An 11,359-nucleotide genomic window follows, 5' to 3' on the forward strand; every position below is an offset into this window, starting at 1 on the left:
GTGAGCTCCCATTGCTCAGTCCCTACTCCTGCCAACCTAGCAGTTCGAAAGCCCGTCAAAGTGCAAGTAGATAAATAGGTACCGCTCCAGCGGGAAGGTAAACGGCGTTTCCGTGTGCTGCCCTGGTTTGCTAGAAGTGGCTTAGTCATGCTGGCCACATGACCCGGAAGCTGTACGCCGGCTCCCTCGGCCAATAAAGTGAGATGAGCACCGCAACCCCAGAGTTGTCCGTGACTGGACCTAATGGTCAGTGTTCCCTTTACCCTTTATCTTTACCTAAGAAAAAAGTGCTGTAGCATCCACCTGGCAGAAGCTGCTGCTGCTGCTACTGCTGCTGCTGGTGGTGGTGGTGACTAATGTTATTTTTACTAGTAGTCTGCATTTCCATGCTACTAGCCTGCTAGGAAGCTCATAAGTAATTGTGCAAGCTAGTAACTGGTGTGGGCTATTTTACAAAGCCGGTCTCCCAGACGCAGTACACAGCAGAGAAAAGTGGTTGCCTTTGTGCCTTCAAGATGGGCTTATTGGAAGCATCCCAATGGTCACTATAGGAAGCAACAGGAATGGAGGAGCAATGGAGGCTGGTCCATTAGAATGAATGGGGCCCTTCCCTACTAATCTTAGTCTGCGTCTCAGCATATTGCTGCCTCCCTGCTAGCAACAAGACCAGGAGTTGGCCCTAGCTGTCTGCTTCCCTCCTTCTTAGTCTCAAGATTCCACTTGAAGTAGAACTCAGCGGGAAGGGAAATGGTGACAAAGAATTAAGCCACATTCACACCATACATTTAAAGAACTCTGATACCACTTTAAACCAAAAAATCCTAGGAAATGTAATTTGTTAAGGCTGATTAAAGTTGCTAGGAGATCCCTATTTCCCCCAAAGAGCTGCAGTTCTCAAGAGTGGATTAAATAATCAGTCCCTCTTCCCCAGGGACTCTGGGAATTGTAGCTCTACAAGAGGAATGTTGGGTCTCCTTACAACTACTGAGATCATCCTCTGAAGGAATTTGCAGCTGCTGATGACAAGGTGTGAATTCCCCCTCACCCGCTCCCCACATTAGTAGCAATTTTTTTTCTTTAAAAACTATCTCAAACCTGTCCTAAATTTTATTTCCTAAGTCATACCTGGGCTTTGCCATTAGGGGGAACCAACAACACATCCCAAACCTCATATCAAGGTTTTTCAGTCTTAAAAACAAATAAATTCCGTGGTCTGAACATTCTCTCTTACACCCAGCTCTCCCCACCCCCCACCCCACCCCAATCATCATTATTTGTAGTAGTAGTATTAAACAGAAACCTGCAGTGCCGAAGCCTTGTTTGGAATATTTTGGAAAACATTTGTTAAAACACTGTCGAAACGGTTTAGATTTCTTTGAAACTATATTGGACAGAATCACTTAATGTGTTCAACTGGGGGGAGAAGTCGCTTGCGTTATATATATATATATATAGTGTGTGTGTGTGTGTGTGTGTGTGTGTGTGTGTGTGTGTGTGAAATACAACATCTTCCATTGCAATTGTCTCTCCATAGCTGCTTTGGGGCTCCCCCTGAAGCCCAGAGATAGCTGCCTCCCCCCCCAAAAAAAACAAACATATTGTGATCTAGCAGTTGGGTAGCCAGGTGTCCTAATTTACAAGTAACAGACCTCTGTTTTAATGAGAGTCCTAAGAACATAAGAAGATTAGGTCAATGGTTCATCTATCTAGCCCAGCATCCTTTTCTCACAGTGGACAACTGGAAAGGCCTATGAGAAACCCACACACAGGACCTGAGTGCAACAGCAGTCTCCCCACTTGTGATTCCCAGTGACTGGTGTTTAGAGGCATGCTGGCTCCTGACAGTGGAGGGAGGATATAGCCATAATAGCTAATTGTCATAGATATCCTGCATTAATTTGACTAATCCCAGGTTCAATCCCTGCCATCTCCAGGTTGAGTTGAGGAAGATTCCTGACTTTCTAAACCCAAGACAGCTGCTACCAGTCAGTGTTCACAAGAGGCACCCAACAAGTTAACCCTCCAGAGGTTGTTAAACCACAACTCCCATTGGCCCTAGCTAGAATAGCCAAAAGTCAGGGGTGATAGGATTTGTAGTTCAATGTCAACTGTGAGATGCCATGTTGGCTAGCTCTGTAAACTATACGAAGTGCGATGGACCAGTGGGAACAGTGCAGTTGGAACTTAATGGTCTTGTGCAGGCAAGGGACAGGCTCATGGCATAGTGGTCCAACTTGGAATAAGGAAGCTTCTAGTGAATGTGATAGCTGCAGCTTTAGAGGTGTGGGTTTAGCCAGAGATGCAGGAAAATGCCTTATACCACTGGAGTCTAGCTCATACTGGCTATGTGGCCCTCCAGGTATTCAGACAGTGGATGTTCCCCAAACTACCTGGTGTTGCCATTGGGAACTGAACCTTGAACCTTCTTGCATGCAGAGCAGATGCTCTGCCACCCAACCAAAGCCCTGCCCCAGATCTACACAGCTGCTAAAGCCCAATGAAATGTGCAGCTCGTTGACACCAAGGGGCTTTAGCATCCTTAACACCATGTTGGAATCTGTGGCCCTTACGTAGAATGTATCACACTGGCACCAGTTTCAGTTGAAAAAGGCATGATGTCACAAATGTCCCCATAAATCCATGGAAAAATATTTCAGGCAGCTGTGTTTTGCAGAGAAGATTTTTTTTTAACAAAGCTATGCTTCCCTGATTCAGTGGTGTTCGGTGGAAGAAGCTACTGGGAAATGTAATTGATAATTTTTAAGTAAATGTAGCCTGAGCACAGAATGCAGATGGTAAACCTGCCATGCTGCTGACCTCAAGTTATGATTAAAATAGGAAACAAACAGGAGGCACCGAACTTTGTAATAATTATTTTCGCAACCACTGTTGTTTCCTCGATAATGCAGGTCGGTGGGTCAGCCCGGAGATTCTTCCTAATATATTAGTAAATAAATTTGAACAGATTTTAATTTGCTAATGGAAAGGGCTGCGACAGTTGCTCGTATGCAGCGAGCTACTTTGTCTAACTCATCAGCATGCATCACAGCCACTCGGAGCCATTCACAGAAAATGTTACATTTCCATAAACTGTAGTGCAATTTGTCAGGAGGGAGGGAGGAAAAAAACATCCTCTGCAAACTCTGCGAGATTAAAGATAAACGCATATCATGCAGCCATCATTCTTCAAGAGAGTCTTTAAGATAACTGAATGCCAAACACCTGCTTCAGAAGTCTTGCCAAGTAATCTGGTTCCTGCATCAATATCCAAGGTGCAAAAAAGACAAGGAAAAGAAAGGTAAGCTATTCCAGTTGGAACAGTGGACATGTTAAGATATGAAACTGCAATGGGTCTTCTGCTGGTTTCAAATAATTTACCACCCATCTAGTGTGGTATTGCTAGGTCATATAGATTTGTAAAGTAAGAAGGCACCATCTTGTCCAACCCTCTGGAATGCAGGAATCAGTGCTAAATAATCCCTGACAGATGGCCACCAAACATCTGTCCAAAAACCTCCTATGAAGGAGAGTCCAGCAGTTTACAAGGTAGATAAAAACCAGCCCTGTGGCATAAATCTGCATAAAGTTTGCATAGGTTAATTTATATGCATAGATGCAAATGCAGACCTCTGAGCAAATTAAGGTGGAAGGTGGCTGTGGACACAAAAAAACATAAGAGCCTGTGAGATCAGTCCAGTAGCCCATCTAGTCCAGCAGCCTGTTCTCACAGTAGCTAACCAGATGCCTATGGGAAACCCACAAGCTGGAACTGACTATGGGCACTCATTGAAGTTTGCACCAGGTGGCGTAGAACATCACTGGTTTACTGGTTTATTCCCACACTACCAATAATTAATGCACAACCACTTGCGAACTCAGCAGAAATTCCTATGTACCCCAGTAGATTCAGTCTGCTAGTGGAACATCTATGACAGCCATGCTTAGCTATTTCTCAGTTTAGTGAATGTCAACATCCACATCTGAGTCTTGCAAAACTGTTTGGGTGTTTCAAGACTCATAGATTCAGCAGTGAAGGGATTAAGAGAAGCAGGGTTGTATTGCGATTAGAGTGTTAGGCTAGAGCTTCGGAGGCCCAGGTCCAAATTTCCCTGGGTGAACTTGGATCCATTGCTTTTCAGGTGTTTCCAGACATCTGAGGCAGGATTCAATCACATACTGGTAAATTCAGGTGACACAATTATACTTGAGAGGTCTCATGCAACATATTCGCTCCCACCCACCCCGAAATGGACTTTTGTAAGGTGAGCAATAGGTTAGTGTGCTGGAAAGAGCGGAAAGTGTGAGGCAACACTTGCTTTAACAAGTTTATTAAACCTTCCTGCAAACAAATCAGAATGAATGATCAACAAAGATGTCATCTAGAAGCACCTCCTAGATCACAAGGCATAGGAGGTGGAACATCTATGCCAACCTGACTTCCTTGAAGGATGAGCAAAAGTAAAATGGGATACAGAATACAAAGGTCACTGGGGGGCATTTCCAGAAAAGTGGTATATCTCTATTTGGATCAGGGTCCAGTATGGTTTCAAATTGGGTGGGGGAACCACATGTTGAGATTCCTGTACTAGATCACCCATGGGGTCCCTTTCAACTCTATGATTCGATGAATCTTAGAATCCACCACTGCAACTTAAGAGCATAGGAGGCTGCCTTATGTCAAGTCAGAAAATTGTTCCATCTAGCTCAGTGTTGCCTACACTGACAGGCAGCAGCTATCCAGGGTTTCAGGCAGGGGTCTTCCTCAGCCCTATCTGGAGCTGCTGGGGATTGAACCTGGGACCTTCTGCATGCAAAACAGATGTTATACCACTACACTCCCAGTGAACACAGGTGTTCCCATGGCAAAACAACAGTAGAAAGGGGGAAACTCTGTTGCATATAATAAGTCTAAATCATTAACTTTGGACCACTGGTGGTTATGGAAATGTAATGCCTGGCTTTCCTGGTTCCAGCTGTGACTTTTCAGATGCAGGAGAGGATGGGAAAGGCAGCTAAAAGGGTCCTTGTTCACACCTCATTTTCTCTCTTTTGTGATGAGAGAGAGAGAAGCCATCCTTCAATGGAAACATATTAAGGAGCATCCAAAGATTACTCCCTAATGACCATAATCCTCTAAGGATTGGGTTGGAAAGAAAAGGAAGAACTCCTAGCATATCAGCAACAACATTTGCATTAACAGCTCCCAAAGATTCAGGTTTGGGAGCTGAGCAACAGCAAAAAGTAGATAGATGCAAAGTTGGTCAGAAGCCAACATGGGTATGGGAAGACAAAAAAGTGGGTGGGATCCTTCTCTCTCTCTTTCTCTCTCTCTCTCTCTCTCTCTCTCTCTCTCCCCTCCCCATCCAGCAGACTTTTTTGTTTCCAGAGGCTTAAACTTATTTCCTGCAGAGGGATCTTTGAAAATTAGGCAGAAGTCTGCATAATATTAGATGAAGAGGTCTCATGTCCCCTGATCTAGCAGAATTAAGGGTTGTGTGGATGAGTCTGAGCATGGGAATGCCACACTCGAATAAACCTCATGCAGCTACTTAAGACTTTCAAAAAGCTTTTGACAAAGTCCCTCACCATAGACATGAGAGCTTGACAGGCATGAGAGACAGGTCATCAGCTGGTATCTGGTTAGAGACTAGGAAGCAGAGAGTGGGAATAAATGGACAGTTTACCCAACAGGCAGTGTAATCTGGAATCTCCCAAGAATGATAACTATCAATGGCTAATAGTCACATTGGCCATGCTCTGTCTCCACAGTCAGAAGCAGTGATGCTTCTGAATCCCAGTTACTGGAAATTACAGGAGTGGAGAGGGCTCTGGTGCTCTGGTCCTACTACAGGTTTCCCAAAAGAAGCATCTGGTTGGCTACTAAGATAAGAAGATGTGAGACTAGATGGGCCATTGGCCTGATCCAGCAGGCTCTTCTTGTGTTCTTACCACCTATAATGGGACCAATGTTTTTAACACGAAATGACAGTTGGGGTGAGGAGTGAGGTGGCCAACTCTGCTGATGACAGAAATTTGTTCAAGAGTTGAACCAAAAAGGGATTGTAAGGAGCTCCGAAATAATCCCTTCAGTCTAGGTGAATGAGTAGTAGAATGGCAGATGCAACACAATGTAAGCAAATGTGAAAGGATGCATATTGGGGCAAAAAAAAACACACCCTAATTTTCACATAAACATTTATACGGTCTGAATTTCTGGTGACAGGAAAGAGATCTTGGGGTCATGATGAAAATGTTGACCCAAAATGTGGCAGCTGTGAAAAAAGGAAATTCCATGCTGTAGATCATTAGGAAAGAGACTGAAAATAAAACTGCCAATATCGTAATGCCATTATACAAAACCTATGATGAGACCACATTGGGTTACTGTGTACAATTATGGCTACCACATCTCAAAAAATGGCATCTATGGGCCAATAAATCATGGCATATGCCCCCTACACTCAGTAGATGGTACCACACTTCTAAAAGATACAGAAGCTATTGCACTGCACTGGAAAGAACACTACCAACATCTCCTTAACTGCAACTCCCCCGTAGCCGCTGAGGTCCTCTTACAAATTCTGCAAAAACAAGTTAGAGATGAGCTTGCAGTATCTCCAAATCTGAGAGAGTTGTGTACAGCTATTAACCAAATGAAAAACAACAAAGCCAGTAGACCTGATGGGATACCTGCCGAAATCTTCAAAGTGGGCGTAATTGAACTTACACAACAACTTCACAAGCTCATTGGAAAAATCTGGGAAAGAGAAGAGATCCAAGCAGACTTTAGGGATGCCAAAATTATCAATCTCTTTTAAAAAAAGGTGACAGAACTGATTGTGGAAACTATTGAGGCATCTCTCTATTAGCTGCAGCTGGCAAAATTCTTCCAAGGATCTTAGCAAACCGTCTCTTAACAATATCCGAGGTGATCCTTCCTGAATCCCAAAATGGTTTTCGGCCTTCTAGGGGGACAGTAGACATCATTTTCACCGCTCGACAGCTTCAAGAAAAATGCAAAGAGCAAAACCAACCCCTGTATATGGTGTTTATTGACCTAAGGCTTTCGACACTGTAAATCGTAATGCCCTGTGGACTGTCCTTCTGAAAATTGGCTGCCCAGATAAATTTGTAAACATCATTTGGCTCTTCCATGATAATATGACAGCAACAATCACAGATAACAATGGCTCTCAAAGTGAACCATTCACAGTGGGATCAGGTGTTAAACAGGGTTGTGTTATTGCCCCAACTCTATTCATTATTTTCATTGCCATGATCCTACACTTTGTCAAAGTAGAAATCATATATTGAACAGAAGGAAAGCTCTTTAATCTGAGCAGGCTGAAAGCAAAGAGTAAGATTACCGTAACTTCCATCATAGAGCTTCAGTATGCTGATGACAACGTAGTTTGCACACACTCAGAGGATGACCTCCAAACCATCCTAAATATCTTTGTAGAAGCTTACAAATAGCTTGGCCTATCACTCAATATCCAAAAAACCAAAGTGCTGCACCAACAAGTACAAAATAACCCCTCTGCAGTGCCACAAATCCAATGATGGCGTTTCACTTCTTCTACCTGGGATCACTTCAATGTCAATCACTTCTCCTAAACTAGGAAGTTATATTTCCACAGGGGCCAACACTGATGCTGAAATCCAGCATCGCCTGAGCTCTGCGAGTGCGGCTTTCTCCCAATTGAAGCACAGAGTGTTTGAGGACCGGGACATTCGCAGGGAAACCAAAATGCTTGTTTACAAAGCTATTGTACTACCAACCTTACTATATGCTTGTGACACATGGACCACTTATAAACACCATCTCCAACTCCTCGAAAGGTTCCATCAACAGTGTCTCCGAAAAATTTTACACATCACTTGGGAAGACAGGCGGACTAATATCAGTGTGCCGGAAGAAGCAAAGATCACCAGTGTTGAAGCAATGATTCTTCAACATCAACTTCGTTGGACTGGTCATGTTGTGCGGATGCCTGATGATCGTCTTCCAAAGTAACTACTCTATTCCGAACTTAAAAATGGAAAGCGTAATGCTAGTGCTGGTGGTCAACAAAAGAGGTTTAAAGACTGTCTCAAGGCAAATCTTTAAAAATGTATAATCACTGACAACTGGGAAACCCTGGCCTGTGAGCGCTCCAGCTGGAGAACAGCCTTGACCAAAGGTGTCATAGGCTTTGAAGACAGTCAAACTTAGGACGCAAGGGAGAAATGTGCTAAGAGGAAGGCACACTTGGCAAATCCACACCGGGATCAACTCCTGCCCGGGAATCAATGTCCCCACTGTGGAAGGACATGTGGATCCAGAATTGGCCTCCACAGTCACTTATGGACTCATTGTTAAAACCGTTTTTATGGAAGGCAATCTTACTCGGCTATGAGTGATTGCCAAAGAAGAAGATTGTGTACAATTATGGCCACCACATCTTTAAAAAATGGCATTGAGTTGCTTGAAAAGGCAACCAAGATTATTCTTTGGCTGGAAGAACTCCATTTTGAAGAAAACTTACAGCCTTTGGTGATTTTAGTTTCTTAAAAAGATGAGTAAGGGAGGGCACGATAGAGGTGTAAAAAAAAATGCATTTTGTTCGAAAAGTGGAAAGATAAGTTTTCCTCCCTCTCATAATACTAAAACCCAGTGGGATCATTGGGTCTTCTTCAATATTCAAACTGAATACTGGAAGATTTAGAACTGAGAAAATGAAGTACAGGCAACATCTCATTTACATGCGTTCAAGGCATGCAAGACCGTGCATGCACACGTTGCTGCAAACCCAGAAGTGGCATGAAAAGGGGCAAAAAGAGCATGAAAATGGCAAAAACAGTGTCTAGCAATCCCACAAGCCTCTGCAAGTGCAATCCCAGGAGCTCTTTCAACAACCGTGGAGAGTTGGAGTTTGAGCAAGGAAGCTCTTAGAAGGAATGATTGTGGTGCCTGCAGGCTTTTTCAATGGTGTTCCCAATACTGTATACACAATATCACTTAAACAGTGGTGCCTCAGTGTAACCCCCATGTAAATGGGGAGTTGCCTGTACATCTTAACACAGCACTTAGTTAAACTATGGAATGTCCTATCACAATATGTAATAATTTGTAATATGTAATATTTGGGGGCTTTCGTGGCATCATAGAGTTGGAAGGGATCCCTAAAGGAAGATAAGGCTATTAGTAGCTATTAGGCATAATGGTTGTGTACTATCTCCATTTATCAGAGGCTGCATGACCCTAAAGACCAGTTGCAGAGGAGCATGAGTGGAAAGCGCCCTGCTTGCATCTGGCTAGCCACTGTGAGGCTAGAATGCTAGATTAGGTGAGTCTTTGGTCTGATCCAGCTGAGTTCTTCTTATGTTCTTTTTATATCGAATGTGGTGTGTGCTATCTAGTCTTTATCTGCCCTGCTGCCACTGCACACATTATCTTTGAAAGAGACATTAATGGGGCTAATGCGTAACCCGACAAAACCTTTGTGCATCATTTCATAGACAAAGTCGTCCCAAAGTTCTTGCTACACAGACTGTTCCATTCAGTCACTGAGCTGCATTAAAGCATCAAATGGGTTATTCAGAAGATACACTCCAAAAGGGGGTCAAAGAGAAATGGGGCGGGGGAGGAGGGAGGGAGCGAGAGAGAAATGAGCTATAGAAAATGAATGTTTTGCTCAAGCCAGCTATAGGTACCCATTTCTCTCACTTCATCTTTTCACCCAAACCTTTATCATCAAAAGCAAGCATTATTCAACTATTATGGAAAGATTGGCTCTCCCTGGATAATGTTTCTCCCCCCCCCCCGCCCCATCTCCCCAGGCTCTTTTTGCCAACATCAAGAACACTAAACTGCTATATCTCTTCATTGCACCTTGAAGGAGATGAAGCGCAGTGTTTGGATTGCAAGTAGCAGGGCGCTTTGTGTGAAAGCAAAACACCCATTTAGCCACTCACCCATTTTAATCTTAAGCGCTGCACCTATCACTGGCACCCTGAACTAACTCAAGTTACTTTTTTGCTGGGTCATTTCCTCCCGCTTGGGCCAATTAAATGGGAGTTTGCTTATTTATTTTCTAATGGGAACAACATTTTGTTTTTAAGAACATAAGAGCCCTGCTGGATCAGGCCAGTGGTCCATCTAGTCCAGCATCTTGTTCTCACAGTGGTCAACAGTGGGAAGGCTGCAAGCTGGACCTGATCACTCTCCCCACTTGTGATTTCCAGAAACTGGAATTAGTAAGCATTACTGAGTGTGGAAACAGAGCAGAGCCATCATAGATAGTAGCCACAGGTATTCTTCCCCTCCATGAATTTGTTCAATCTTCTTTTAAAGCCATACAAGCTGGTGGCCACCATCTTCTCCTGTGGGACTAAGTTCCATGGTTTAATAATGAGCTGCATAAAGAAGGACTTTCTCTCATATGTCCCAAATCTCCTAGCATTCCACTTCTTTGGATGTCCATGAGTTCTAGTGCTCTGAAAGAGGGAGGAAAACTTTTCTCTGTCCACTTCCCTCGTGTCACCTCTTAACTGCTAATCGAGAGCTTAGGCCCTCCTCCAAACAACCTGTTTACTGAACATTCATCCTGATTTACTTGCACAAAGCTTACATTGGGTTAAGACTTTGGAAGTTTACAGGCTATTAACTATTTTGGGGGGTAGGATTCAATCCCATACCGGCAAATTCAAGCCGCACAATTATAATTGATATAATATATAATTGATAGGTGGATATGCGCAATGAACATTCTTTCCCCAGGGATCGGACTTTTGCAACAAATGACACAGGAAGGCCCTGGAAAGTGTGGGATGATGCTTGCTTTGATGCAGCTGCATCTAACCTCTCCACAAACATATCATGATGAATGTTCATTAAATAGCCAACACAATATCCCTGTGAACAAATCTGGATGGATGTTCAAAAAAACAGGTCATCTGGAAACAGCCTGGTCTTTGCTGGGCATTTGTTTGCAGGGATGTTTTACAAGAATGAGCATTCATCCTGATTTGATTTTGGGGTGTTTCATTTGTCCCACAGTTTTCAATGCATTTCCGTGTCACCTTCCTAATTGCAAGAAGCCTTTCTCTTATTCAAAGTGCACTGGGGTGGCAGAGCACTTTAGTTAACTTTAATTGCCTAAATCAAAATTCAAACTTGAATCCTCCTACAAATGCACAAACTTCTACAAGTTGGAGAGGATCAGGGATGTAACATTATGCTGAAGTGCAGACAGTCTTCTGCTTCACCCCGATTGTCACACGCTCATAACCATGCCCCCTTCTAAGACTACAGAAAACATGTTATTTTGACTAATGGCTTCAGTACCAAGACAGCTTTTTTTCCCCTCACCACCCT

The sequence above is a fragment of the Podarcis raffonei genome, chromosome Z (assembly GCF_027172205.1).
Source record: "Podarcis raffonei isolate rPodRaf1 chromosome Z, rPodRaf1.pri, whole genome shotgun sequence".
Classification (NCBI taxonomy): Eukaryota; Metazoa; Chordata; class Lepidosauria; order Squamata; family Lacertidae; genus Podarcis; species Podarcis raffonei.